General features: G+C 38.3%; 2 protein-coding genes across 3 annotated transcripts in view; one reads left to right on the top strand and one right to left on the bottom strand.

The window, feature by feature from the left end:
- The window catches only part of si:cabz01090165.1 (LRR and FN3 domain-containing protein), a 391,809-nt gene extending 370,120 nt beyond the window's left edge, over nt 1-21,689 (bottom strand). For both annotated transcript variants that reach the window (XM_049483443.1, XM_049483442.1), the window contains exon 1: nt 20,596-21,689. The gene's annotated coding sequence lies outside the window, so the exon portion shown is untranslated. The remainder of the gene's footprint in view (nt 1-20,595) is intronic.
- Nucleotides 1-27,198, top strand: part of LOC107196871 (uncharacterized protein C14orf132) — an 893,178-nt gene that overhangs the window by 565,823 nt on the left and 300,157 nt on the right.

Below are 27,198 nucleotides of genomic sequence, written 5' to 3'. Positions count from 1 at the left end.
ACATGGCTACTTTTGGCCTAATACTGAGATTTAATGTCTGGAAATGAGTGGACGTGTTTTTAACTGTTTTCCTGAGCTGGATTACTCACTGGTAGTTGATTATAGGGTTGATTCAACATCAGTCCCATCAATCCTAACATTTCCATAGCCTAGAAAAGAGTGTTTCTTATTAACTATATACAAAATAAATGTAATTTTCACAAATTCCATACTCTACAGGGTATAGATTACAACACGTCTGCATCAATTAAGAACAGTAAATGCAACAAATGAAATGCAGGGTCTGTAATGGTGAAAACAAAGCTGAATAACATCACGCGCATCACTTCCTCTCTGTGTGACGGCTGTATTGTTGTTTCCTGCTGACTTTATTCACTGAAATGCTTTTACACAGGATCCTCTGTCTACAAACAGGCAGGGATGAGGCGGGTATCAAACACGCGAGCAATTACCGCGCCCACTCTGCTCTCGCGCTCGTTCTGCTCTCGCGCTCCATACGCCGCTATTTATACACCCTGCCAACAAACAGCCCTCCCTACTGTTCACACAACAGTGATTGAGATAATTGGCGGCGTTTAGCTGAGGAGTCGCCGAGAGCCCGTCACTCAGCCGTGCCTCCGGCCGCCCGGCATCAGCATCCGAACCGCAGTCCAATCTGAACCATCAGCATCCGAACCGCGGTCCAACCAGAACCATCAGCATCCGAACCGCGGTCCAACCAGAACCATCAGCATCCGAACCGCGGTCCAACCAGAACCATCAGCATCCGAACCACGGTCCAACCAGAACCATCAACATCCGAACCGCGGTCCAACCAGAACCATCAGCATCCGAACCGCGGTCCAACCAGAACCATGTGTCTACATTACTGACATACAGAGATAAGAGGATATGACAGAGACAGAGAGAGAGAACGGGAAATAGAGAATTACAAAGCAAGAGAGAGAAAGCAAAAGAAGGAGATGGTGAGAGCAAGAAAAAGTAAAAAAAAAGTGACTGAGATTGAGAGAAAGAAAGAAAGAGAGACTGAGAAAGAGGGTGAGAATGAGAGAGAAAATGAGAGTGAGAAGGAAAAGAGAGTTTGTGAGAAAAAGCAAGAAAGAAGATGAAAGGTAGAGAAAGATTGAGAGAGAGAGAGAGAGAGAGAGAGCAAGAGAAGGAAAAAAGCAAAAGTGTAAAAAAGAGAGAGAAAGATTGAGATTGAGAATGAGAGTGAGTGAGAGAATTAGAAAGGAGATAACGAGAGAACAAAAAAAGCAAAAGAGAGAATAAGGAAGAGGAGAAAAAGAGCAAGTGAGAGTAAAGGAGAGATATACTGAGACTGGGGGAGAAGGAGAGAAAAGGGAGATTAAAAGTGAGTGTGAGAAAAAAAAGTGCAGGAGAATGAGAGAGTAAGGAGGAAAGAGAAAGAAAGAGGTAGAAAGAGAGCAAGAAGTAAAAGAAAAAAGGAGTAAGAGAGAAAGAGAAAGGCGGAGTCAGAGGTATAGAAGAGGAGAGAGAGAGTAATGAGCTGTAGAGGATGGATGGGGGGATGAATGAGAAGAGAAGATGAGTGAAAAAGGTCAGTGGAGCACATTAGACATGATGTAGGTGGAGAAGGTCAGAGGAGAGACGAGGACATCTGAGACCATTAGAGATCAGATCAAAGGAACATCAAAGAAACCAGGCTTTAATTTATTCTAAATCTGATGTTCCATTGTTTAAATAAAGAATAATAGGTCTTTATTTAAACGTCTTTTATTACCACTTTCATTTGTGATCTTAAATACTGAGAGAAAAGGTTTATAAAATGTTTCTGGGTTTCCCGTCTGTCTCCATCCATTCCCTTCACTTCATTTCCCAGAATCCCTTACACCTCCCATATCTCCCTCAGCATCTCCAGAGTACTGATCACAGTCACTTGTTTCCTATTCATTTTTGTGTATATAAACCTGTTTTTCTCTCTTACTCTCTAAAGTATTGCCAAAAATCCACTGATGGGTTTACAAAATCAAAATATTTTTCAATCAAAAATTTTATTTCACTTTTATTTTCATTTCACCAATGAAAAACTACTCAATCTCCTAGAAAATCTACACCAGGCTGTTGTTAGAATCCCTTACAGTCTGACATAAAATCTCTGCTTTTTAATTTTGCTGTATTTTATTACTGGTTTCAATTAATGGTTTCTCGTTTTTATGACTTGTTGATATAGTTGCCACCTTATTACTGTTATTTTTTTTATCATTTTAGGCCTAAAGCATCATGTTTCAACTGAGAGCCTCTATGACATTTTTGAGACCAAGCTTTCCCGAAATTCTGGTGGGATTTCCCACACTTTACGGAATGTGGTTGCTGTGGTGTTGCTAGGTGGATGCTAGGGTGTTGGTAGACAGTTGCTGTTGTGTTGGTACACAGTTGCTGTGGTGCTTTTAGGTGGTTGCTGTGGTGTTGGTAGGTGGCTGCTGTGGTGTTGCTAGGTGGCTGCTGTGGTGTTGCTAGGTAGCTGCTGTGGTGTTGGAAGATGGCTGCTGTGGTGTTGGAAGATGGCTGCTGTGGTGTTGGAAGATGGCTGCTGTGGTGTTGGAAGATGGCTGCTGTGGTGTTGGAAGATAGCTGCTGTGGTGTTGGTAGGTGGCTGCTGTGGTGTTGCTAGGTGGCTGCTGTGGTGTTGGAAGGTGGCTGCTGTGGTGTTGCTAGGTGGCTGCTGTGGTGTTGCTAGGTGGCTGCTGTGGTGTTGGAAGATGGCTGCTGTGGTGTTGGAAGATGGCTGCTGTGGTGTTGGAAGATGGCTGCTGTGGTGTTGGAAGATGGCTGCTGTGGTGTTGGAAGATAGCTGCTGTGGTGTTGGTAGGTGGCTGCTGTGGTGTTGCTAGGTGGCTGCTGTGGTGTTGGAAGGTGGCTGCTGTGGTGTTGCTAGGTGGCTGCTGTGGTGTTGCTAGGTGGCTGCTGTGGTGTTGGAAGATAGCTGCTGTGGTGTTGGAAGATGGCTGCTGTGGTGTTGCTAGGTGGCTGCTGTGGTGTTGGAAGATGGCTGCTGTGGTGTTGCTAGACAGTTGCTGCGGTGTTGCCAGGTGGTTGCTGTGGTGTTGGTAGATTGATGCTAGGTGGTTTCTCTGGTGTAGGAAGATGGTTGCTGTGGGAGATGTCATGTTTAAAAAAAAAATTGAATAGTAATAAGAAATTTACAAAGAAGAGTAAGCTAGCTTTTCCAAGCCAACTTAATAAAGACTCTTTATTTTAAGGTTAAGGTATACATACAACTCTGGGGAAAGAAATTAAAAGACCGCTGATTTTACTATTTATAGGTTTATGTTTGAGTAAAATGAACATTGTTGTTTTATTCTATAAACTACAGACAACATTTCTCCCAAATTCCAAATAAAAATATTCTCATTTAGAGCATTTATTTACAGAAAATCCTAAGGAAGAAGCTAAGATAGAGGATTCCTCAGGTCTGGATACTGAACAGATATGAGAATAAAAATGATGAGATATCAGTCTCTGAATGATGAATGATGTAATGCATGTAAAGCTGATTAGTGCAGGTTTTACTCTGAGCGTTTTTTATTTATTTTTATTCCACCGTCTGCATTAAATGAGCTGAGACATGCATGGAATCGCTTCAGTAAATTACCTGTGAAATCCTGCTGAACCTCAGGAGCTTTAGATCCAACATTTTAATTATTTTATTAAAAAAATAAGGCTAGACAATATGGTAAAAATCTATGACTATGAACTTCTTAAACCAAAAGAACTGAACGTCCTGGGAGCATCGTTACAGGACAGTGTGTAAATGTGTTTTTATTTACAGAATGTAGGTGTCCTTGAGATAAAAGTAGGACTTTTTAAAAGTGTGCTTTTTGCTTATATTAAATAATAATTTTAACTCTGTAATGAAATGTTTTTTGTTCCATATAAATAGGTTTTACATGATTGCTACTGCTACTGAACAAACTGGTGAAATTCAAGTTATGAAATTTGTCATTTGTTTAACCTTAAAATATTTACTGTGTTTTTTTTTTACACTATAAGGTGCTCTATCAATAAATGTCTATTTTTATACATAAGGTGCATTTTACGAGACACTACAAGAAACGTCTAATTCAGCAGGTCTCGCCGCTGGGTGGCGATGGTGCGTAATTAAGTTAAGTAAAGCTAAGCTAAGTAAACAAAACTGTAATAAAAAACATTTGATTTTAAAGTTAAACGAGTGCTGGATGTTAATCTACACAGATTTCTCTCCGGAAAACTGTTTATTTGGGTGAGTAAAGAGCTTAGATTCCAAAATTTCATTAGCATTAGCGGCTACACTGTGCTACACTGAGGAGCCCTGATTGTTCCGGTAAGCCAGGGTAATATTAGCTAGAGATTAGTGGCTAATGCTTATGCTGTTCCAGCAGTGCTAGCCGGGGTTAGCAGCAGGCTACAGTTTGATAATACTCCACTCTGAACGGCAAAAGAGCTAGGGGCATTAGCGGCTAATGCTAATGCTGTTCCAGCAGTGCTTGTCAAGGTCGGCAGCAGGGTACAGTCCGATATATATATATATATATATACTCACCTCTAAATGCACTCAATTACTTTTCTGAGTCTGTTTTTTGTTGAACCCTTTGAGATTTTAAGGGTGAAGGTTTAGGAATTTGACGTATTTCAAAGAAATGAAACTCTTTCAGTTCGGCTGTATTTTAGAAAGACTTGCTTGTCACAGCTTTTCAGTGTGATTGAGGACAAAACCCTGATTTAACCTCCTCTAAAATACAGAATTCCTCCACTCTGAGCCGATCTGCTTCTTCTACAGTATAATTATATTTTAGAGCGTAGGAGTTGTAGATGGCAGCAGAACCCTGGTGAAAAAAATAAATAAATATATACTTAATTGTACTTATATTGAGAAATGGGTACCACTTTAAAATAAGACTACCTTTATAAAGGGTTTATAAATGGTTTAGTTTATTAATGGTTGCTAATTAGGTTGTAAATGCCTTAAAAATCATTAATAATCAGTTATAACACATACGTAGAAATGTACGTAGACCTGTTGTTTGCCAAATAGTGAACCCACAGCCACATAACTGATTATTAATGATTTTTAAAGCATTTACAACCTAATTAGTAACCATTAATAAACTAATTGTAAACCATTTATGAACCCTTTACAAAGGTAGTCTTATTTTAAATTGGTACCGAGAAATGTCTAAGTATGCTGTAAATATAATAAAAGATTTATATACTTATAATATATTAAAAGTACATTAATATTATGCTTTCATCAAATGTTTGAAAGTAAACTTTTATCATACTTTTTAAAAAGTACAATATAGTGTATTTAAAAAAATAGACTATTATGAAGTACACTTTTAGCTTATTTCTAAAATACTTCCACATATACTAAAAATTTCACATATACATTTGTACGTTTTTAGCAAAGTGTGTTAAAAACAGCTTTTACAGTAGTTCACTTAATGTACAATGTATTGTGTAACTTTTTAGAAAATTACTACATTGGTAAAATGTTTTCAAAATATATTTAGGTATAACAGTAATATAACAGTTAAAATGTATGTCAATGCTCTGTAATTATAATTAGGAAAAAAAATCTCTCTCTATATATATATACATATATATGTGTGTGTGTGTGTGTGGGTGTAAGTCAATTAAATATATACAAAAAACATATATACAAAAATATAAATATGAATATAAATATAAAGTCAAACTGTTTAAAAACACATTTAAATGTCAAATAAAATTTAAAGTTAATTTGTAACACGCTAAAAATTGCAATACAGTATATTAAAATATATATTTTTTTATACCCAACAAAGTATATTATACTAGAAGTGTGCTGCTTACAAAAGACAAGAACACAAAGCATGTATATTTGTACTCTAATTTAAATAGGTCACATATATTTGACATTTAACAATTCTTAGTACATTAATACTAGTAATATACCTTCGTAAATTATAATATATATTTTTTTCACTAGGGAAACTTTAGGATTTTGTTGAGTTTTTTTGAGTTTGATGCTAAAATAAAAGAAAGAATAAAATAATTACTGCTATTTGTTCAGGACTTGTGTTAGCTGAGCTGAGCTGAGCTCCACATTGAAAACCTCTGCAGCAACTTCTCCATCAACCCCTGGAGCTTATTAAATATTTATTGTAGCACACTCACTCAGACAGATAGACACTATGAACTCCCCTCAGGTGTTCTTCAGTAGCTGTTTCTGCAGCAGGTACAGGTACAGGTGGCTCTGTTTGCAGTGTTGAAGCATCTGCCTTCCTTGGGGCTCGTTTTTAATGCAGGGATAATAGTAATAATAATTCTACTGTAAACAGGAGACAATCAGGAGACACTGCTGCTGCGCTGCTGAAAGCTCGCTTCTATTAGGAGATGCTAATGCTAGGTTAATTTTATGCTAACGTCACCAATCACCAATTGAGCTTCAACCTGTGGTTAAAATGCATCTCCTTACACACCTACTTTGCTGCTTTTAGATGCGGCCAGTGAGCCAATCCCTTTACATGCTGCCTACTGTGGGTTTGTAAGATTAATGCACTAAAATTCAGTGTACTAATCTAATCTATTTTGTTGTAAGATTTTGTTTTCTTGTTATCCACCACTCTTTTCTAAGAACTCTTCCCAACTTTCATTCCAGTCAGGTATTAAGGAGCAGTAAATCCACTCTGCTGAAGTACAGAGTTATAAGAGTGAGATTTAGTGGCATTTAGTGGCTAATGCTAATGCTGCAGCTCCAACCTTAGTTCTGGAGAAACTTCACTGAAAACTAACCTTAAATAAAATATTGGAAATCTAAGCTTACAGTAAATAAACGGTAGTGCTTTAATCAGTTTTCAGGAGAGAAATCTGTGTAGATTAACATCCAGTGCTCATTTAACTTTAAAAGAAAATGTTTTTTTCATTTAAGAATTACAGTTTTGTTTATTTAGGCGCTTCCTCCAGCTTCCCCATTAGAAGGGAAACATGGCAACACTATTGTTCACTTTCATGTAGCATCCTTACTTGTTTTGCTTATAATCCAGTGCGCCTTACGTATAAAATTATACCAGAAAATCAGATGCCGATCAGTACAGCAGAGACCAGAGACAGAGGCAGATTTACCTTCTGATTTTGGTAAACGTGCTTACTTCTTCCAGAGCTAGCATGTGTCTCAGGCTGCCTTCATTGAGTTTACAGTGCAGCCTAAAGCACAACCAGGAACATAGTGGATTTTAACCAAGTTTACAAAGTAATTATCATTTCCCAACAGTTACTGATGTACAGTTTATATACACTATTTTATTTTATTAACAAAAAGCATTTCCATTATATTACTCAGTCTTTATCTGGCTGCTTTTATTACATTGATTTTCTGTTTGGATCAAAATGTGTTTAGACAAAAAGAGGCGGATGAACTGAATCATGGTTCAGTTTAGATGGTTCACACATTGTTTAGATTTAATGGGACATGGCAAAAGTCATGTCTATCACAACTTTTGCCGAATCAATCAATCAACCTGATCAATACAGCAATACAGCTATCAATCAATACATATAGCATTAAAGGGATTGAAAACATTTAATAAGAAATTAGAAATAATAATAAAAAACAATAATTTTAAATCAAAATTTAATATTTATGAATAAAATATATACGTAAAAGCGAAAATTGACAAAAAGTAAAGAATTTATAAAATATGAAATAAAGAAAATGATAATAGTAAAAGTAGAAAATAAATGACAAAATGGATAATAATTAACTAAAGAACATAAGAAGCAAAATATAAAAGATTAGAATAAATAATAAAAAGTAATAATAAATAATAAGAAAATGATTTAAACTGAACTAATTAAAAAGTTAAAAGCAGATTTTTCCCAGTCCACTAAACACATTTGGTTCCTGACAGGTGATCCAGCCACTGGAGCGAGTCTGATATGTACTGTATTAAATGAGATAAACTACTAATTCTAAATATTTAATCTTTAGATAACTTATAAATATATATATATATATATATATATATATATATATATATATATATATATATACAGTCATATGAAAAAGTTTGGGCACCCCTATTAATCTTAATCATTTGTAGTTCTAAATATTTGGGTGTTTGTAACAGCCATTTCAGTTTGATATATCTAATAACTGATGGACACAGTAATATTTCAGGATTGAAATGAGGTTTACTGTACTAACAGAAAATGTGCAATATGCATTAAACCAAAAGTATGGGCACCCTTATCATTTTATTGATTTGAATACTCCTAACTACTTTTTACTGACTTACTGAAGCACAAAATTGGTTTGGTAACCTCATTGAGCTTTGAACTTCTTAGCCAGGTGTATCCAATCATGAGAAAAGGTATTTAAGGTGGCCAATTGCAAGTTGTTCTCCTATTTGAATCTCATCTGAAGAGTGGCATCATGGGCTCATCAAAACAACTCTCAAATGATCTAAAAACAAAGATTGTTCAACATAGTTGTTCAGGGGAAGGATACAAAAAGTTGTCTCAGAGATTTAACCTGTAAAATGATAAGGGTGCCCATACTTTTGCACCGGTCAAATTCTGGTTTAATGCATATTGCACATTTTCTGTTAGTACAATAAACCTCATTTCAATCCTGAAATATTACTGTGTCCATCAGTTATTAGATATATCAAACTGAAATGGCTGTTGCAAACACCCAAATATTTACAACTAAAAATGATTAAGATTAATAGGGGTGCCCAAACTTTTTCATATGACTGTGTATATATATATATATATGTATGTGTGTATGTATGTATGTATGTGTATGTGTGTATGTATGTGTGTGTGTGTGTGTTCAAGAAACAATTGGGCTCACTAATTCAGTTACAGTATATTCCATATTCAACTCCATTATTAATCCTTATTAAGTCTTGCATCACTTGACTCACTCTTTCCTATTATTCGATTAATAAAGAAAGGTAAGTAAGTTTATCCCCCTGCAGGAAGTTAATGGAGTGCACCTTTAGACCTGTTTAAAAAAAAAAAACTTCACAATTGGGCTTTGAGGGCCATTGTTTTAGCAGTTTTTAGAGAATATCAGAGTTCACTGATACAGTATTGTTTCATTTAGAGAAGAAGAGAACAATGTTCTTGTGTCGGGCACTTTTTCTTTTCCTTGTTCTGACAGTATATAAGAGTGTATAAGAGTAATGAACCGGACTGCGGGCTCATGGATCCGGACCCTCAGGATTTAAGAGGTTCAGAACTTTTTCCTTCCCCTATAAAGTTTCCACTTGGCAGATCTGAGGTGTTATTGTGACAGCAACAATATATTATCAGCTGTCAGCAGCAGAGGGCCACGGTTGGTTGCGTAAGCCGCGGCGGTTGGCGTTGTCGGCAGAGAATAGTGAGGCCGTCGTGCCTCGCGGTCACCCCCCGCCCAGTAATAGACTCCCACCTTCTAATTCCCAGTGTGCTGACAGAGGGCCGAGTTCATGCTGAGGGACTTGCCACGGTGTTCGAGCGATAGAGCGAGAGAAAAAGATAGAAATAGAGAGAGAGAGGGGGAAGTCGAGTTTTCGTATGAAGGAGGAAGAAACAGGAAGATATTGAAGCCAAATTCTGGCTCGAGGGGCAAAAAGAGAGAAAAGCAGCAAGAAAAATACATGATGGCTGCTTCAGAAAAGCTTAACCTCCAGCAGAAATCCACAAACAACCGCTCCACTGCTTTAAAACAAGCCTACATGTGTACATAACACTCGAACAACACTTTACCAATCTAAAATCAATACAAGACAAACAAGAGAAGTCTATAAAATGCAATGCAATCCAGTAGGGTTTCCTTACTAGAGTATAAATGTACGATATAAGTACTTGTTTGTACTCAAAGGTACACTCTTCATAATTGTACCCTCAATGGTACAATATTGGTCTTTACAGGGTCAGATTTGTTCCCTTTGAAGCACAAAGTCTTTTTTAGCAGAAATAAATACAGATTTGTACCATTTAAGAATGGTACACTCAAGAAGATCAAGGCCAGAAAGGCTGCGGGTCCAGATGGCATCAGCTCAAGAGTTCTGAAGACCTGTGCCAACGAGTTGTGCACTGTGACCCAGTACATTTTTAACCTGAGCTTGAGGCTAGGGAGGGTTCCACAGCTGTGGAAAACATCCTGTGTGGTACCAATTCCAAAGACCCCGCATCCAAAAGACCTCAACAGCTACAGGCCAGTGGCACTTACATCTCACCTGAAGAAGACCCTGGAGAGATTGCTCCTCATCCACCTTCGCCCCCTGGTGAATTCATCAATGGACCCACTTCAGTTTGCCTATCAACCTGGCATTGGAGTGGAAGATGCCATCATCCACCTGCTACACAGATCTCTGTCCCACCTGGAGAATGCTGGGAGTACTGTGAGAATCATGTTCTTTGATTTCTCCAGTGCTTTCAATACCATCCAACCCATGCTCCTGAAGGACAAGCTGGAGGTCACAGGATTGGACCATCACCTCACCACCTGGATTCTGGACTATCTTACTAACAGACCGCAGTATGTGAGGACGCAGGGCTGTCAGTCTGACATGGTCATCTGCAGCACGGGGGCTCCACAGGGAACAGTTCTTGCGCCTTTCTTGTTCACCCTCTACACTGCAGACTTCAAGTACAGCTCTGCCAGCTGCCACCTGCAAAAGTTCTCAGACGACTCTGCTATCGTCGGACTCATCAGTGATGGAGATGACAAGGAGTAGAGAGAACTGACGCAGGACTTTGTGAAATGGTGCCAGAGGAACTGCCTGCAGATCAACGCAGGAAAAACCAAAGAGCTGGTGGTGGACTTCCGCAGGACCAAACACTCTCCTCCGGTGCCTTTGAACATCCAGGGCTCGGATATTGAGATAGTGAGGTCCTACAAGTACCTAGGTGTCCACCTTAACAACAAGCTGGACTGGACTGACAACACGGCTGCTCTCTACAGGAAAGGTCAGAGCAGACTGCATCTCCTGAGGAGACTCCGGTCCTTTGGCGTGCGGGGGACACTACTGAGGACCTTCTTTGATGCCGTGGTGGCATCAGCCATCTTTTATGGAGTGGTCTGCTGGGGCAGCAGCATCTCCACCACCGACAGGAAGAGACTGGACAGAATCATCAGGAAGTCCAGCTCTGTCCTGGGGTGTCCTCTGGACCCAGTGGAGGTGGTGGGAAACAGGAGAATGAGGACTAAGCTTAACAACATGCTGAAGAACCTGTCCCATCCCATGCATCACTCTCTGAAAGCACTGAACAGCTCCTTCAGTACCCGCTGCTGCACCCACGCTGTGTGAAGGAGAGATACCGCAGGTCCTTCCTTCCACACGCCATCAGACTTTACAACACACCGCGCTCCCAGTAAACACTAGTTTACTATCTCAGGACTTCATACAAACCTACATACTACTCAGTGTAGCTGTAATGCTTACCTCATTACCTCATATCTACCTCACTACGAGTACTGTGATCATCATTTGTGCAATTTATTTAATGTGCAATATTTTTTTTTTCTCACTTTTGTTTTTATCTATTATTTATTTGATATTTATTCACTGTTACTCTTGTGCAATAATACTGGTCCACCCTACCATAATCATATCTCTATGCACTAGATGTATATATATATATTTTTTCTTTTACTATATATAATTTTTTTAACTCTTTATATATTTTCCTACAATAGGTTTTCTGTATATATAGATTTATCATTATTTGTATTTACCTTTTCCTGACCTGTTTCTCTGTCCTTTACTCTGCACTGCTGTAACATGGTAAATTTCCCCATTGTGGGATTAATAAAGGATTATCTTATCTTATCTTATCTTATTTTTCCTGCAGCTAAAAGGTGCATTCAGTATTCTGTATCACTGTATTAATAAATAAATACATTTTATAATATATATTTTATTTTGCACATTTTTAATTTGAAAGCCAGACAATTATGGATCATCAAGTTCTTGACACATATTTAGTTGATGATAATGTTTATAATCTTTATAAGAATCTTTACTGACACAAACATGAATACAAAAAAGGACTTTCACTGGAAGTTACTTTTTTGCACCTTAATATAAAGTACAGCCCCAAACTCCTTACATTTTAAAAAATAGCTTCGTTACTCTTATTTCACTTCAGCTGAATCTGATTTGTGATTGTCTCACCCATTTTAGCTGCTACTTAGCTATATTTCCCCCTTACACTAGTGATGCTCCAACACCAGGAGGTTAAAGAAGACTAGCACACACCTCCTCCGACACATGTGAAGTCAGACTCCGCCTCTTTTTGAACCTTTTTCTCGAGTAGCATCACAGCGCTAACGCTCGGAGGAAAGCGCAGCAACTCAGTTCTGATACATGAGCTCACAGATGCAGTCTTGTGCTGATCCACATCACCCTATAGGAGTGATGAGGGGAAAGAGAGAGCGCCATCTACTGTCCTGTACCCACCCAGAGAGAGCAAGACCAACTGTGCTCTCTCAGGACTCCAGCAGCTGATGTCATTATAGTGGCAGTGCTTTAACCCACTGGACCACATGTCCGCCTTGGTAAATAAAGTATAATTTAGATGCTCAGTTATTTGAGATTCATGCTTAGATACAAAACGTAATAGATCTGTGTCATCAGGACTGGGAATCGAAATTTAATACCAAAAAGGCACCGAAAGGTCTAAAAAATATGTTCCTGTTTTCGATACTTTGCATGAAATGTGCAAAAACGTGCCAAACAACAGTAATACTGTGAAATTTTAGCAATAAAAACAATTATCATGATTTTAAGATAAGCTAATATAAGAGTCTTTTATTAATCCCACAATGGGGAAAGAACAGAGAAACAGGTCAGGAAAAAAAATAAAAAACAAATAATGATAAATCTATATATACAAAAAAACAATTACAGAAATATATAAAAGATAGTTAAAAATTATATATAGTAAAGTGAAAAAAAAAAAAAAAAAAAAAATATATATATATATATATATATATATATATATATATATATATATATATATATATATATACATCTAGTGCATAGAGATATGATTATGGTAGGGTGGACCAGTATTATTGCACAAAGAGTAACAGTGAATAAATATCAAATAAATAGTAGATGAAAAGGGGAGAAAAATATTGCATGTTAAACATATTGCACAGATGGTGATAAGGGGATCGCAGTGCATGTAGTGAGATAGATATCGCACGCGAATTTAATGCTTTTTTTAAAGATTGACCCCACTATCTAATGCTGATATTTCTTAAAAAGAACTCAAACACTAAAATGCATCCATATGCTCTGGGAAAATATTTGTAATTTACATTACATTACATTACATTACATTACATTACATTTGGCAGACGCTTTTGTCCAAAGCGACTTACAATAGTTGAGTACAATGTAAAATAAGTTTAAAGGTAAAACATCTTTGGATAGGGATAAAAGGAGGTCAAAGGGGAATAATAGGATAGAGGAGTGAAGGAGGGGAAGAAGGAAATGAGGTTAGAAGTAGTTAGTGTGTTAGAGGTGTTAGGAGAGTAAGTGCTCTTTGAAGAGCTCAGTCTTCAGGAGTTTCTTAAAGATAGTGAGAGATTCTCCTGATCTGGTAGTAGAAGGTAGTTAGTTAGAGGTGTTAGGAGAGTAGGTGCTCTTTGAAGAGCTCTGTCTTCAGGAGTTTATTAAAGATAGTGAGAGATTCTCCTGATCTGGTAGTAGAAGGTAGTTAGTTAGAGGTGTTAGGAGAGTAAGTGCTCTTTGAAGAGCTCTGTCTTCAGGAGTTTATTAAAGATAGTGAGAGATTCTCCTGATCTGGTAGTAGAAGGTAGTTTGTTCCACCATTGGGGAACTCTGTATGAGAACAGTCTGGATTGCTTTGTGTGAATGTTTGTTTGGTAAAGCGAGGCGACGTTCATTGGAGGAGCGCAGCGGCCGGGAGGTAGCGTAAGCCTTCAGGAGTGAGTGCAGGTAGGAAGGAGCTGTTCTGACATCACCTTGTAGGCGATTGTAAGAGTTTTAAAGTTGATGCGAGCATCAACTGGTAGCCAGTGGAGCTCAATGAGCAGCGGGGTGACGTGCCCGTTTTGGCTGGTTGAAGACCAGACGTGCTGCTGCGTTCTGGATCATCTGGAGTGGTTTTACTACACAGGCCGGGAGGCCAGTTAGCAGGGCATTGCAGTAGTCGAGGCGTGAGATGATGACCGCTTGCACCAGGAGTTGGGTGGCCTGTTGCGTCAAGAACGGTCTAATTTAAGCAGTTAATGCTTAGAAATAATGTTTCTGTTGTTTTTGTTCTTAATAAAGCGCCACAAATAATCATGTGCAATGTTTGTTTGTTCCAACAAAATCCAATAGTATGCCAGTCTCTCATTATAACAGTATGAGAATGAGATTAATCATGTCGGCTGTGCTTTTTAGTATTTTTGGTTGCAATTTAAAAAAAAGGTATTAAAAAAATCTAGTTTGGGTATCGATTGAGAATTCATGGTACCATATCGATTAAGATCTCACAGGGATGAGCTGTACTACCTGGGTGTGGAACAAATCTTTAAAATTTAAGCAGCAGCAACAACTAATAACCCAAAATCGTGCGACCAGAGCACCACAGATCACTAATGCACGTCATATTCACACCGTGCTCTAAGAAACGTGCCCTCTGCTGATTTCCCTTCGTCAATTTGTCAATAATTGGCAACCGAGCTGAGTACTGAGTGTCTGCAGCGCACAGCCGTCACGCTCCTGACAGCACAGCTAATTGCTGGTTGTTCGCAGCGAACTGGAAATGGAAAATACTGAGGGATTTGTGTCGGATATGACCTTCAAAATGTCATTATACTCCATAATCACGTTCATCTGATCCCAGGTTTCCTACTGAATACACAATAACGTGTGGAGAGCTGTGTAGTGCTGCACGATATGATCTCAAAACAAATATCGCAATTAATTGGACATTTTACCTGGATTTTGATATACAGTATGAACTGTGCATTAATAAACAGTGGAAAAAGTACGAACAGACTATTTAAAGTAAATAAACAGTAAATGTTTTAATTGAAACAATAAGAGACCTCTTAAAAACGATGAGTTTCTTTGATTTTACCAAATTGAAAACCTCTGGAATATAATCAAGAGGAAGATGGATGATCACAAACCATCAAACCACCAAACTGAACTGCTTGAATTTTTGCACCAGGAGTAAAGCAGCATAAAGTTATCCAAAAGCAGTGTGTAAGACTGGTGGAGGAGAACATGATGCCATTAAAACGTTATAAATATGAACTTGTTTTCTTTGCATTATATGAGTTCTGAAAGCTCTGCATCTGTTTTGTTATTTCAGCCATTTCTCATTTTCTGTAAATAAATGCTCTAAATGAGAATATTTTTATTTGTAATTTGGGAGAAATGTTGTCTGTAGTTTATAGAATAAAACAACAATGTTCATTTTACTCAAACATAAACCTATAAATAGCAAAATCAGAGAAACTGAAGTGATCTCTACATTTTTTCTCCAGAGCTGTATATTGTCCCAGAATTAATTGTGATGTATGTTTTATTACATTTGGTCATTTTAGGACCACTTGTAATTTTATGTCTATAACTTAATATATATAAATAATAGCAAAATAATTAAATGATGCCTTTGAACCTTGAACGGCAATGGAATTTTAATATTTTAATAAATATTTTGACATTGGGTTTAAAATAGGACTTTTTTATTATATAAACAAAGAAAACCTAGATAAAATAAAAAAAACTGTTTTTAAACAAAGCTGACACATTGTGTCATTCATGAAAAAAAGACCTTAGACAACAAAATACTGGAAATCTAATCTTACTGTAAGTAAATGGAAGCGTTTTCAGGAGAAAATCTGTGTAGATTAACATCCAGCACTCGTTTAACTTTAAAATAAAATATCTTATTAAGAATTACAGTTTTGTTTATTTAGGCACTTCCCCCAGCTTCCCCACTAGAAGGGAAACATGGTGATACCCTTGCTCACTTCGATGTAGCATCCTTACTAGTGTTGTTTAATATGCTTTATAATCTGAAAAATACTGTATAGAATCAGTAAGCTTTAGTACATTTTATGGTTAAGTGCATAATTTTTAAATATTTGCCCAGCGTTAGTTGAGAGAGAGAAAGTAAAGTGATAGAGAGCTCATTAATCTTATAGCCTCTATATTTATCATCTTAAAATAAAGATAATAAAAGCAGAATCTCTTCAGTGTCAAAAAGATCAGCTTCTATTAAACTCTCACCTTTAATCTTTTCATGCTCTTAGAATAAAACATGGGTTCTTTAGCAATTCCTCAAAAGAAAAGACTCCAACGTTCATCTAAACGCTTCTAAAATGAGGTTTTCCATCAAAGAGAACAACAGCCATTGGTTCACACAGAGGACTGACCATGTGGTTCAGCCAATGGTTAATCAGTATGATGGAAAGCCTCTATATGATAACCTTTTACTGCTGAGTGTAGTTCATCTTCCCTCTTTAGTTCAGGGTCAAACCCATATAAGATCGTACAGATAGATGTATAGATAGATAAATAGATGGAGAGAGAGATAGAATAAGAGAGGGAAAGAGAGCGAGGCTGTGCTAAAGCAAGGAAATGACAGAGATGAATATGCAGTATGGTGCATCCCATAGTAAAATGATCTATGTTCTATAGATGCACCATCTATTAATGTCAACATCTGGCATAATGAATTACCACCTCCTCTCAGCGTATTCCCGCCGTGAGCCGCTAAACCTGCTTAAGAAACGCCTCCCAAAGTGTACCAACAATTCCTAGGAGGTCCAGCCAGCTTTGAGAACCACTTTCTCAACAGAAAAAACCCTCTATACATGCATGATTGGATGTAAAGGATTGCAGCACCATGGAGAGCACCATGCTTTCTTTATAGTGGTAAAAAAAAGTGGAGCTGTCCGTGGTTCTTAATCTATTTCCTTAAAAAATCTATAGCAAAATCCCTATAGGAGACTTTCTAACTAGTGTACAGCTTGTTGTTTTTGTTCTATAAACTACAGACAACCTTTCTCCCAAATTTCAAATAAAATATTTAAGTCATTTAGAGCATTTATTTACAGAAAATGAGAAATGGCTGAAATAACAAAAAAGATGCAGAGCTTTCAGACCTCAAATAATGCAAAGAAAACAAGTTCATATTCATAACACCCTAGTTTTAGTTTAACCCTAGTTTTCATGCATCTTGGCATCATGTTCTCCTCCACCAGTCTTACACACTGCTTTTGGATAACTTTATGCTGCTTTACTCCTGGTGCAAAAATTCAAGCAGTTCAGTTTGGTGGTTTGATGGTTTGTGATCATCCATCTTCCTCTTGATTATATTCCAGAGGTTTTTTAATTTGGTAAAATCAAAGAAACTCATCATTTTTAAGTCGTCCTTTAATTTAATCCTTTAATTTTCCAAAAAAAAAATCAGGTGCTCCTAATAATCTGGTGCTCCTTATATGTGGCTTAAGTGTTTTACCAGTCAGGTTGTAAAAATTGGCTGCTAACCACGCTAGCTCTTTCACCATTCAGAGGTGAATATATCAGCCTGTAGCCTGCTGCTAACCCCAGCTAGCACTGCTGGAGCAGCATGAGCATTAGCCACTAACTGTGCTAAGCGCTAGCTCTTTCACCGTTCAGAGATGAGTATTATCGGTCTTTTTACCACATTAAATCAAGCTATGTGGATCAAACCGCTAGCTAACATAACCCTGGGTTACTTAAATATGTTATTTCATAAAAACAACTAAAAATAAGCAAACAAACAAAAATAAAGGGGCAATATATCAAGGTCATGTGCATATATTGTAAGACTAATCAATAACATAATCATCATGATGACAGGCCTAGGCAAGATTACCTCCAGTGGAACAGTTCATAAACTTATATATTTTCTGATTTAGAAAGGAAATAGACTGTAGGAATTTGAAATTTGACTAATAAAAAATAGTATATAAATTATTAAAAATAATAATAATGTATTAGTAAGGTATTAAAGCCAACAACTCCCACCCAATGTATTTCTAAGGGAAAGCAACTTACTCAACAAAACACCACATTTTTCTCATTATTCTCTTCATAATAGAAGACTGTAGATCTAGTAATAATTGGACAGCTCCCATATTTTTGTATATTTTGCCATTCTGCTATAAGTACAGTGCATATTAATATTATATCCAAACATTGAATGATCCATGGCCTATAAGAATACCATATACTATATATTAATGCCAACATAATGCCAACACATTTTCCACCATGAGCAGCCCTTTATAAGGAATACCTCTGAGATATGAAAAAAAAAATCCATAAAGAAGGTCAAGCCAGCTTTAAGAGCTACTTGTCCAACACACACCACCCCTGCTTTACTGGATATAATGGATTCAGAACCATGGAAAGCTCCATATTCTCTTTAAAATAGATGTCAGATTTCAACAGCTTCCATATATTGTATATTTGCCATTCTACTGTAAATATAGGGCGTAATATAGGCTTAGAGAATACAGTACATGTCTTCTACTTTATGAATACCATTTATTTCAATTCCAACAGTCGGCATAATGTGAAAGTTTACCAAAATCCCTAAAGGAGATCAAACCAGCTTTAAGAAACACTTACCCATCAAACAATACCACCTTTCTGGTTGGATAAAACTGATTCTAAAACTACTCGAGCACTGGACAGCTCCCATATATTGCATATTCTCTTATTCTTCAAAATACAATGGATAATACACCATTAAACAATTATATAAAATCCCTAAAGAAGGTCCAACTAGATTTCAGAGCCACTTGCTCATCAAACACCACCCTGCTTAATTGGATATAATGGATTCAGATCTATAGACAGCTCCATATATTGCATATATTGTATATTCTGATATCCTGCTATAAGTACAGAGCATTAAATGTATAAATTAAAGCATTAAGCCTAATCTTTAGTGTATGTTCCAACAGAAAATTATCTATGTCCTATTGGTACACCATATATTAATGCCAACCACTCCCACCCAACACATTCCCACCATGAATAACTTTGCTTTAGGAATATCAATGGGTTGCCAAGAGTGACAAAATCCCCAATAAAGGTCAAGCCAGATTTGAGAGTTAATTGCTCAAGAAAAATCACCTCTTTCTTAATTGGATATAACGGATTCAGCACTGTGGACAGTGCGCAAGGGTTGCCAAGTGTGACAAAATCCCTAAAGCTGGACTAAACACCTTGCTCAATGAAAAACAACCTATTTTATTAAATATAATGGATATAACAAAGACTGTAAGGGTAAATAGAATTGGACAGCTTGAATATATTGTATATTCTGAGAGCATTAAATGTATAAATTAAAGCATTAAACTATATATCTGTAGTGTGTCCCAACTGAAAATTGGACATATATTGCATATATTGTATATTCTGATAAGTAGAGTGCATAATAAGGCATGAAACAATTCTGAAGATATATCATATATTAATGCCAGCCATTCCCACCCAATACATTCCCACCATGATCAGCCCAGCTTAAGGAATACCTCTTAGATGCCCAAGTGCAACAAAATCCCTAAAGAAGGTCAAGCCAGCTTGAGAGCCAATTGCTCAACAAACACCACCCTGCTTTATTGGATATTTCGGAATTTAGCACCATAGATAGACTGTAAGGGTAGAGACAATTGGACAGCTTAAATATATCATATATTCTGATATCCTGCTACAAGTACAGTGCATTAAATGTATCAAAGCATTAAGCCATATATCTATAGTGTGTACTAACAGAAAATTGTCTATGTCCTTTTGGCACACCTTATATTAATGACATCCACTCCCAACTCTTTAATACAACAGTAGGTAGTGCAAGACAGGATTGGACAGCTTGCATATTGTATATTTTGCAGCATTAAAAAAAATACATGTCCCCTAGGTACACCATATATTAATGCCAACCACTCCCACCCAACACATTCCCAACATGACAAGCCCAGCTTAAGGAATAACTATGGGATGCCAAAGTGTACCAAAATCCCTAAAGAAGGTCAAGCCAGATTTGAGAGCCAATTGCTCAACAAACATCACCTCTTTTTTATTGCATATATCGGATTCAGCACCATGGGCAGCTCCATATTCGCTAATTTCGTGCGATTGAGATCGTGGAGCTGTCCGTAGTGCTGAAACCGTTTGCGGCATTAGTAGTGCTGTTCAGCACTGGACAGCTCCCATATATTATTAAGCTATATATTCTGCTATTGCGTAATAAAGCCTTAATTAGTCATTGAAGGATTTACATGTGATCAATGCGGTCAGGATACCTAGTGCGATGCCAAATTATCACTTTGCATATACACACACACATAGAGGCTTCACAGGTGAAACAGTTCATTAGGTAGGCTGTGTGTGCATAGGCTAGACAGATTAGTCATGTTAACAACACACACACTACTCAAACACTCTATGCATGCACACACACACACACACACACACTCAACTGGCAATGCTGTCAAGTGAACAGCATTCAATCTCTTTCATCGAATGCATCGTGGCATTAAAGCGCTCAAACAATCAAAGGAAGATCAAAGCATCATCAAATAAATAAAAAAAAAGCATTGCTTACTTTATATATTTGTGGTTGCGTTGCCTTTCTTCGTTCCAAACCACAGCTTCTTGAACTTCTTCCTCTTCCTCCTCCTCTTCCTCACCTACTTCCGTCCCAAACAAGTGCAAACACTGTCCAAACCATACAGCGGTGGCAGCTGTAGTGGCAGCTGTAGCGGCAGCAGGCGGGCACCGGATACTTCAGCTTCCTTTAGCCTCGATTCTGGCACTTCCACCATCCACAAACGGGCGCGTGCACGCGTACACACTTGCACACACTCGCATCCACGCGCATACACTTGCATACAATCGCATACAAATTCTCACATGCACGCTAAAAAAACACCTAGAACGCGCCAGCAAGCGCGTGCACACACACACACTCACACTAACTAACATATACTCAACCGCAAGGACTCACAACCCAACCCAACCCAACGCAAACCAACGCACGAGGACAAGCAGATTATGTCCTAAAAACAAAAAAGTGAGCACGAGCACCAGCTAGCCTAGCTCTGAGTCATTGCTGAGTGCACACACACACTCGTACACTCACTCTCACACACACTCTTACAAATGCACACAAACACACTCACTCAAAAGCTTGCACGCGCACACGCACGCAAGCATGCACGCACGAGCGCACGACGTCCTTGACGAGCGAAGGAAAGAATGGATCCACAGGGCGCGCGCAGCATCCGAGCAGAGGTGTCCTAGAAGGAGAAGTCCCCCGTACACACATCCACCGCCGCGCACGTGCACGTGCACCGCCGCTGCCGCGTCTCAGCCGCACTTTCAGCCCCGGGCGCGTGAGAGGGGTCCGGGTTCCTCCTCCTCATCGCCCCCCTGCAGAGCACGCGCAGCTCAAATATCCCACACGAGTGGTGGAGGAGAGAGCGGACGGATCTCTCTCTCTTTCTCGCGCGCGCCCTTTCTCTCCTCTTCTCTTAATCTCTCTTTCTTTATCTCTCTCGTTTTCTTTCTTTCTTTCTCGCGCGCTCGTGCACGCGTTCTAACGGGAGCAGCAGCAGCTCGAGCCGGAGGAATGCGCTCGCGCTCCGCGGTGCCGCTCCTCGCGCTCGCGCTACTGTGAGGGCGCGGACCAGACTGGCGAAAAAACGCACCCGCCCACAATTCCTCCTCTGCAGCGCTCCTGCTCCACCACCTTCCGCAAGAGCCCGCCCCCTGCACTGTGATTGGGTAGTAGTTTGGACTCCTTATTGCACAGTGATTGGACGGTAGTTTACCATCTGCTTTATTGTGATTGGATGGTTGTTTAAACTTTGCTACGCTATTGCAATTGGAAAGTACTCAATCGGATAGTTGAACAGTTGAATTGAAGTTTGAAGTTACTGTGTTTTTACTGGAAGATTGTTAACTGCCTCTTTCTAGGATTAACAAGTAGTTTGTTAAAAAGTGTTTGAACTCTTTTGGATTATACTTTGATTTCTGTATAAATTGGTCATTAAATGTGTTCTGATCTTCATTTAAGTCACAACAATAGACAAACACAGTCTGCTTAAACTAAAACCACACAAAAATTGTGTTTGCATGATTTTATTGAACACAGCATGTTAATATTCACAGTGAGAGTAAATAAAAGTATGTGAATCTTTAGATTCAATAACTGGTTGATCCTCCTTTAGCAGCAAAAACTTCAACCAATGGTTTCCTGTAGCTGCAGATCAGACCTGCAGAACGGTCAGGAGGAATTCTGGATCATTCCTCTTCACTAAACTGTTTCAGTTCAGCTATAATATTATGGGATATCTGGTGTGAATCTCTCTCTTGAGGTCATGATGCTGCAGCATCTCAGTTGGGGTCAGGAGGTCAGGACTCTCCAGAAGGAGTATTTATTTATTTTCTTCTGTTGAAGTCGTTCAGTTGTTGATTTACTTCTATGTTTTGCGTCGTTGTTCTGTTGCATCATCCATCCTCTGTTGAGCTTCAGTTGGAGGACAGATGCTCTTAAGTTTTCCTGCAAAATGTCTTGGTAAATTTGGGAATTCATTTTCCGTTGATGGCAGCAAAATCCGTCCAGACCCTGAGGCAGCAAAGCAAAGCAGCCCCAAACCATGATGGTTTGATGATGGAGTGCTGTCTTTTACCTTTCTCCACACATAGCATTGTGTGTTTTCCTTCCAAACAACTCAATTTTGATTTCATCTGTCCACAGTATATTTATCCAGTACTGCTGTGAAACATCCAGGTGCTCTTTTGCAAACTTCAAAATGTTCAGCAATTTTTTTTTTTTGGACAGCAGTGGCTTCCTCCATGGTGTCCTCCCACCAACTCCATTCTTGTTTAGTGTTTTCCTTATTGTAGATTTGTTAACAGAAAGGTTAGCATGTGCCAGAGATTTCTGTATTCAGTCTTCAGCTGACACTCTAGGATTCTTTCTCACCTCATTGATCATTCTGCATGTGCTGTGCTCTTGCAGTCACCGTTACAGGACGTTACCGCGCCTAGGGAGAGCAGCAACAGTGCTGAACTTTCTCCATTTGTAGAGCGTCTGTCTTACCGTGGACACATGAACATCAAAACTTTTAGAGATACTTTTGTTACCCTTTCCAGCTTCATGCAAGTCAACAATTCTCGAACGTAGGTCTTCTGAGAGCTTGATCTTTTGTGTGAGGCATGATTCACATCAAGCAAAGCTTCTTAAGAACAGCAAACACAAAACTGGTGTGTGTTTTTTATAGGGCAGGACAGCTTTAACCAACACATCCAATCACATCTCATCACATCCTGGATACAATTAGTTCTTAGAAAAGTCATTAGCTTAGGAGTTCACATACTTTTTTACCCCCCTCACTCTGAATGTTAACATGTTGTGTTCAGTAAAATCATGCAAACATATAATTGTTTGTGTGGTTTTAGTTTAAGAAGACTGTGTTTGTCTATTGTTGTGACGTAGATGAAGATCAGACTTTGGGACTCCAGAGAACCACAGTGATTCACTATTATTCACTAATGGAGAAAAAAAAACATGGAACACTGGTGAACCTTCCCAGGAGTGACAAAAAACAATGGAAGCAGGAATTCTGCTGTGTATCAAAAAATCCTAAAGAAGAATATTCATCTATCTGTTCCTTACTGACCTCAAGCTCAGGAGTACTTGGGTTCTGCAGCAGGACAATGACCCAAAGCACACAAACAAGTTCACTTCTGAATGGATTAAAATACTAAGGCAGGTTTTGGAGGGTCTATTTAAAGTTTAGGGATCAATTATTTCCCCCAGGCTTCACCTTTCGTAATATATTCTCTTTTATTATATAACGTGGTGCAGCTGCCTGGCCTTAGTGTTGTAGGCTGTAAGAGCAAGTTACCATTTCTCAGCTGTAAATACATTGCTATGTATATTTACAAATGGATATGTAAAGAGTGTTGTTTGAGTAAACGTAACATAAATTAAGTAGCTTAAGAGTTAACTAAATTCAGATAATTAGTCTGTACTAAATGCAGTTTGTTATTTAAGCTCAAATCGTTAAGTTATTAAAGTGTACAGTATCTTTGTACTGCTCACCTGATTTGCCGCCACAAATGCTTGAGACCATATGAACTAAACAAATTAATCTTGGTCTCATCAGACAATAGGACATGGTTCCAGTAATCAATTTCCTTTGTTGACATTTCTTCAGCAAACTGTTTGCGAGCTTTCTTGTGTACAGACTTCAGAAGAGGCTCCCTTCCGGGGTGACAGCCATACAGCCTACTTTTCAAAAAGATATACTTAAATATCTGCAGCAATGTGAGGGGTGTGCTCACTTTTGTGATACACTGCAAATGCACACAATTCATTTAAATTCATCATCAGTAACGTGCTATTTTTTTTTACGCAAGTTAATTACGCCACCAAGTTCAACCCCAACTTCCACTGTAATATGCCCCGCCCCACCCAACACGCAGATTTTTTCCTGAAGTGGCTCACTTGTGGAAAGAACCTGATCTGGCCTCGATCAAACCCAGATATTAAATATACTTCTTTTTTTTCTGAGCTAAACTGCTGATGAGTCTCAATTTAATCTGATATATAAGCCAGGAACAAATGCTGTCTCTGCTGCTCCATGGTGTTTACACACTAAGCGTGGTATGTGCAGTGTTCACTGCTCACATCTGCACTGCTGCACGTCTCACTAAAAACACTGTTTATAAGCACAGCAGCAATTTTTTAGCATTCTGCGTTAAAGCTCTTAAACAGTTAAAAATGCAAGCTTTTAACTCAACATTTTTAAGTACTTTGTTTTCTAGACTAAAGCTTGTTCCAGTTTTGCACTCCTTACATTTGTACTTATTTCTTGGAGGAGTTTAAGATCTAATAGGTGGAGCTTTGGTTGTACTGGTCTGATTTTCTATTCTATCACATGGAGAGACAAGTGTGTGTGTGTACAATTTTTACCTGTGCTAAAAAATACAATATATATATCAAAGTAATCATTCAAAATTCATTAAGTTACTAACTAAGTAACTACTACTAACTAAGTTTTTTACCTACCTCTTTGTAATGTTCTCATTATTATTCTATTTGCATTTTTTTTACACTATTAAATTTTTTAAACACTACAATTTTGCAGGATAATAGAAACTCTACTGGATTAGGTTGGTTGAGCTTTTTGAAGCAATATTTGGTACAGTTTTCATAAAACAGACATTTTCAGTAGCTTTTTGAGCCACTTTTAAGGGGGGAGGCAACCATAGCAACCACTTAGCAACACCACAGCAACCACTTAGCAACACTGCAGCAACCACCTAGCAACACCACAGCAACCACCTACCAACACCACAGCCACCCCCTACCAACACCACAGCCACCACCAGCAACACCTTAGCAACCACATAGCAACACCACAGCAACCATCTACCAACACCACAGCAGAGGAGTTATTAGCGCACTTTTCCAAGCCAGCTTTTAAAGTTTATTTATACGCTTTCACCACTACTTATATTAACTGTAATTGTGTGAAGCGTATGGGAGGAACAACTTGCACTGTACAATACTTTAAAAACACAAATTTCATTAAATAAAAACTTTAAAATCTCAGAAAGTGTGAAACACTCAGTGAGGCACAGTGATGCGTAAATACGTTGCTTTAGACGTAGGTGTATATTTCCCATGGGATTATGAGAGAGGAGGAACATTGAAACCCAATGCTTTTGATTCAGCCAGAGCAAAAAAAACACTACAGACAAGTAAAAGATAAGGAATCAGAGTATCTGTGATATCGAGCTGAATCAGTGAGGAGAATTGGGTATTGAAATCTGTCCTGCGGTCGTATAAGAGTAAAAAGTTTTGGGAGTAAATAGTCAGCTATAACCTCAGTTTCTGCATCAGTTTCTCTGATTTTACTATTTATAGGTTTATGTTTGAGTAAAATGAACATTGTTGTTTTATTCTATAAACTACAGACAACATTTCTCCCAAATTACAAATAAAAATATTCTCATTTAGAGCATTTATTTACAGAAAATGAGAAATGACTGAAATAACAAAAAAAAAATATAAAGAATAATGCAAAGAAAAGTTCAGAGTTCAGAAATCAATATTTGGTGGAATAACCCTGGTGGATCTCAATCACATTTAAATTTCATGCACCTTGGCATCATGTTCTCCTCCACCAGTCTTACACACTGCTTTTGGATAACTTTATGCTGCTTTACTCCTGGTGCAAAAATTCAAGCAGTTCAGCTTGGTTTTATTTGATGGCTTGTGATTTTCAATTTGGTAAAATAGAATCAAAGAAACTCTTAAATCGTTTTTAAGTGCTCTCTTTTTTTCAGTGCTGTATATAAAGAGGAAAATAAAACACAAACAGAAAATAAAGTATATAAAATAAAGAATAAGAAAAAGAGTTGGTGTCTTCTGGGCTGGTAATCTTCCTTCCATAGCGTCACAAGAGATCTAGAGTTAAATGCTAGAGAAGAACTTGACCTCTTGACAAAGTGGCTCGGGCCCGACTCATCTCTGCAAGCCAAAAGAATCAGGTCAGTGCATGTTCATAATCCTGTAGCTGGTGTTCACATGTTGTGGCAGAGATTAGAAGAATGTTTCGGGTGTCCTGAAGTTATAGAGCATGCCCTGCTAAAGAAACTTGAAGATTTCCCTAGAATCTCAAATAAAGATAACCAAAAGCTAAGAGAGCTTGGCGATGTCTTGCTGGAGATTGAGTCAGCTAAAGCAGAGGGCAGTTTACCTGGTCTGGCATATCTAGACACAGCTCGAGGTGTCAATCCTATTGTGGAAAAGCTCCCTTACATCTTACAGGACAGGTGGATCACACAGGGGTCCAGGTATAAGGAAGACAATCATGTATCCTTTCCTCCCTTCAAGGTTTTGTGCAGTTTATCCGCAGTCATGCAAAGACAAGAAACGACCCAAGTTTCACATTCTCCACAGCCACTAACCTAACATCTCTAAAGACAGAGAGGCCTGTAAATTACAGCAGAAGATTGCCTGTGTCAGTAAGAAAGACTGAGGTAGCAGCCATGCATGTAACTCAATGTGCTGATCAAGAAAAGAGAATAGAGGAGCCACACAGTCAGTGCCCTATTCACAACAAACCTCATCCATTGTCCAAGTGTCGAGGGTTTAGAAGCAAGCACCTAGATGAACGGAAGGCGTATC

Source organism: Astyanax mexicanus, chromosome 9 (assembly GCF_023375975.1).
Source record: "Astyanax mexicanus isolate ESR-SI-001 chromosome 9, AstMex3_surface, whole genome shotgun sequence".
Taxonomy (NCBI): domain Eukaryota; kingdom Metazoa; phylum Chordata; class Actinopteri; order Characiformes; family Acestrorhamphidae; genus Astyanax; species Astyanax mexicanus.
This window is presented reverse-complemented; position numbering and strand designations above follow the sequence as displayed.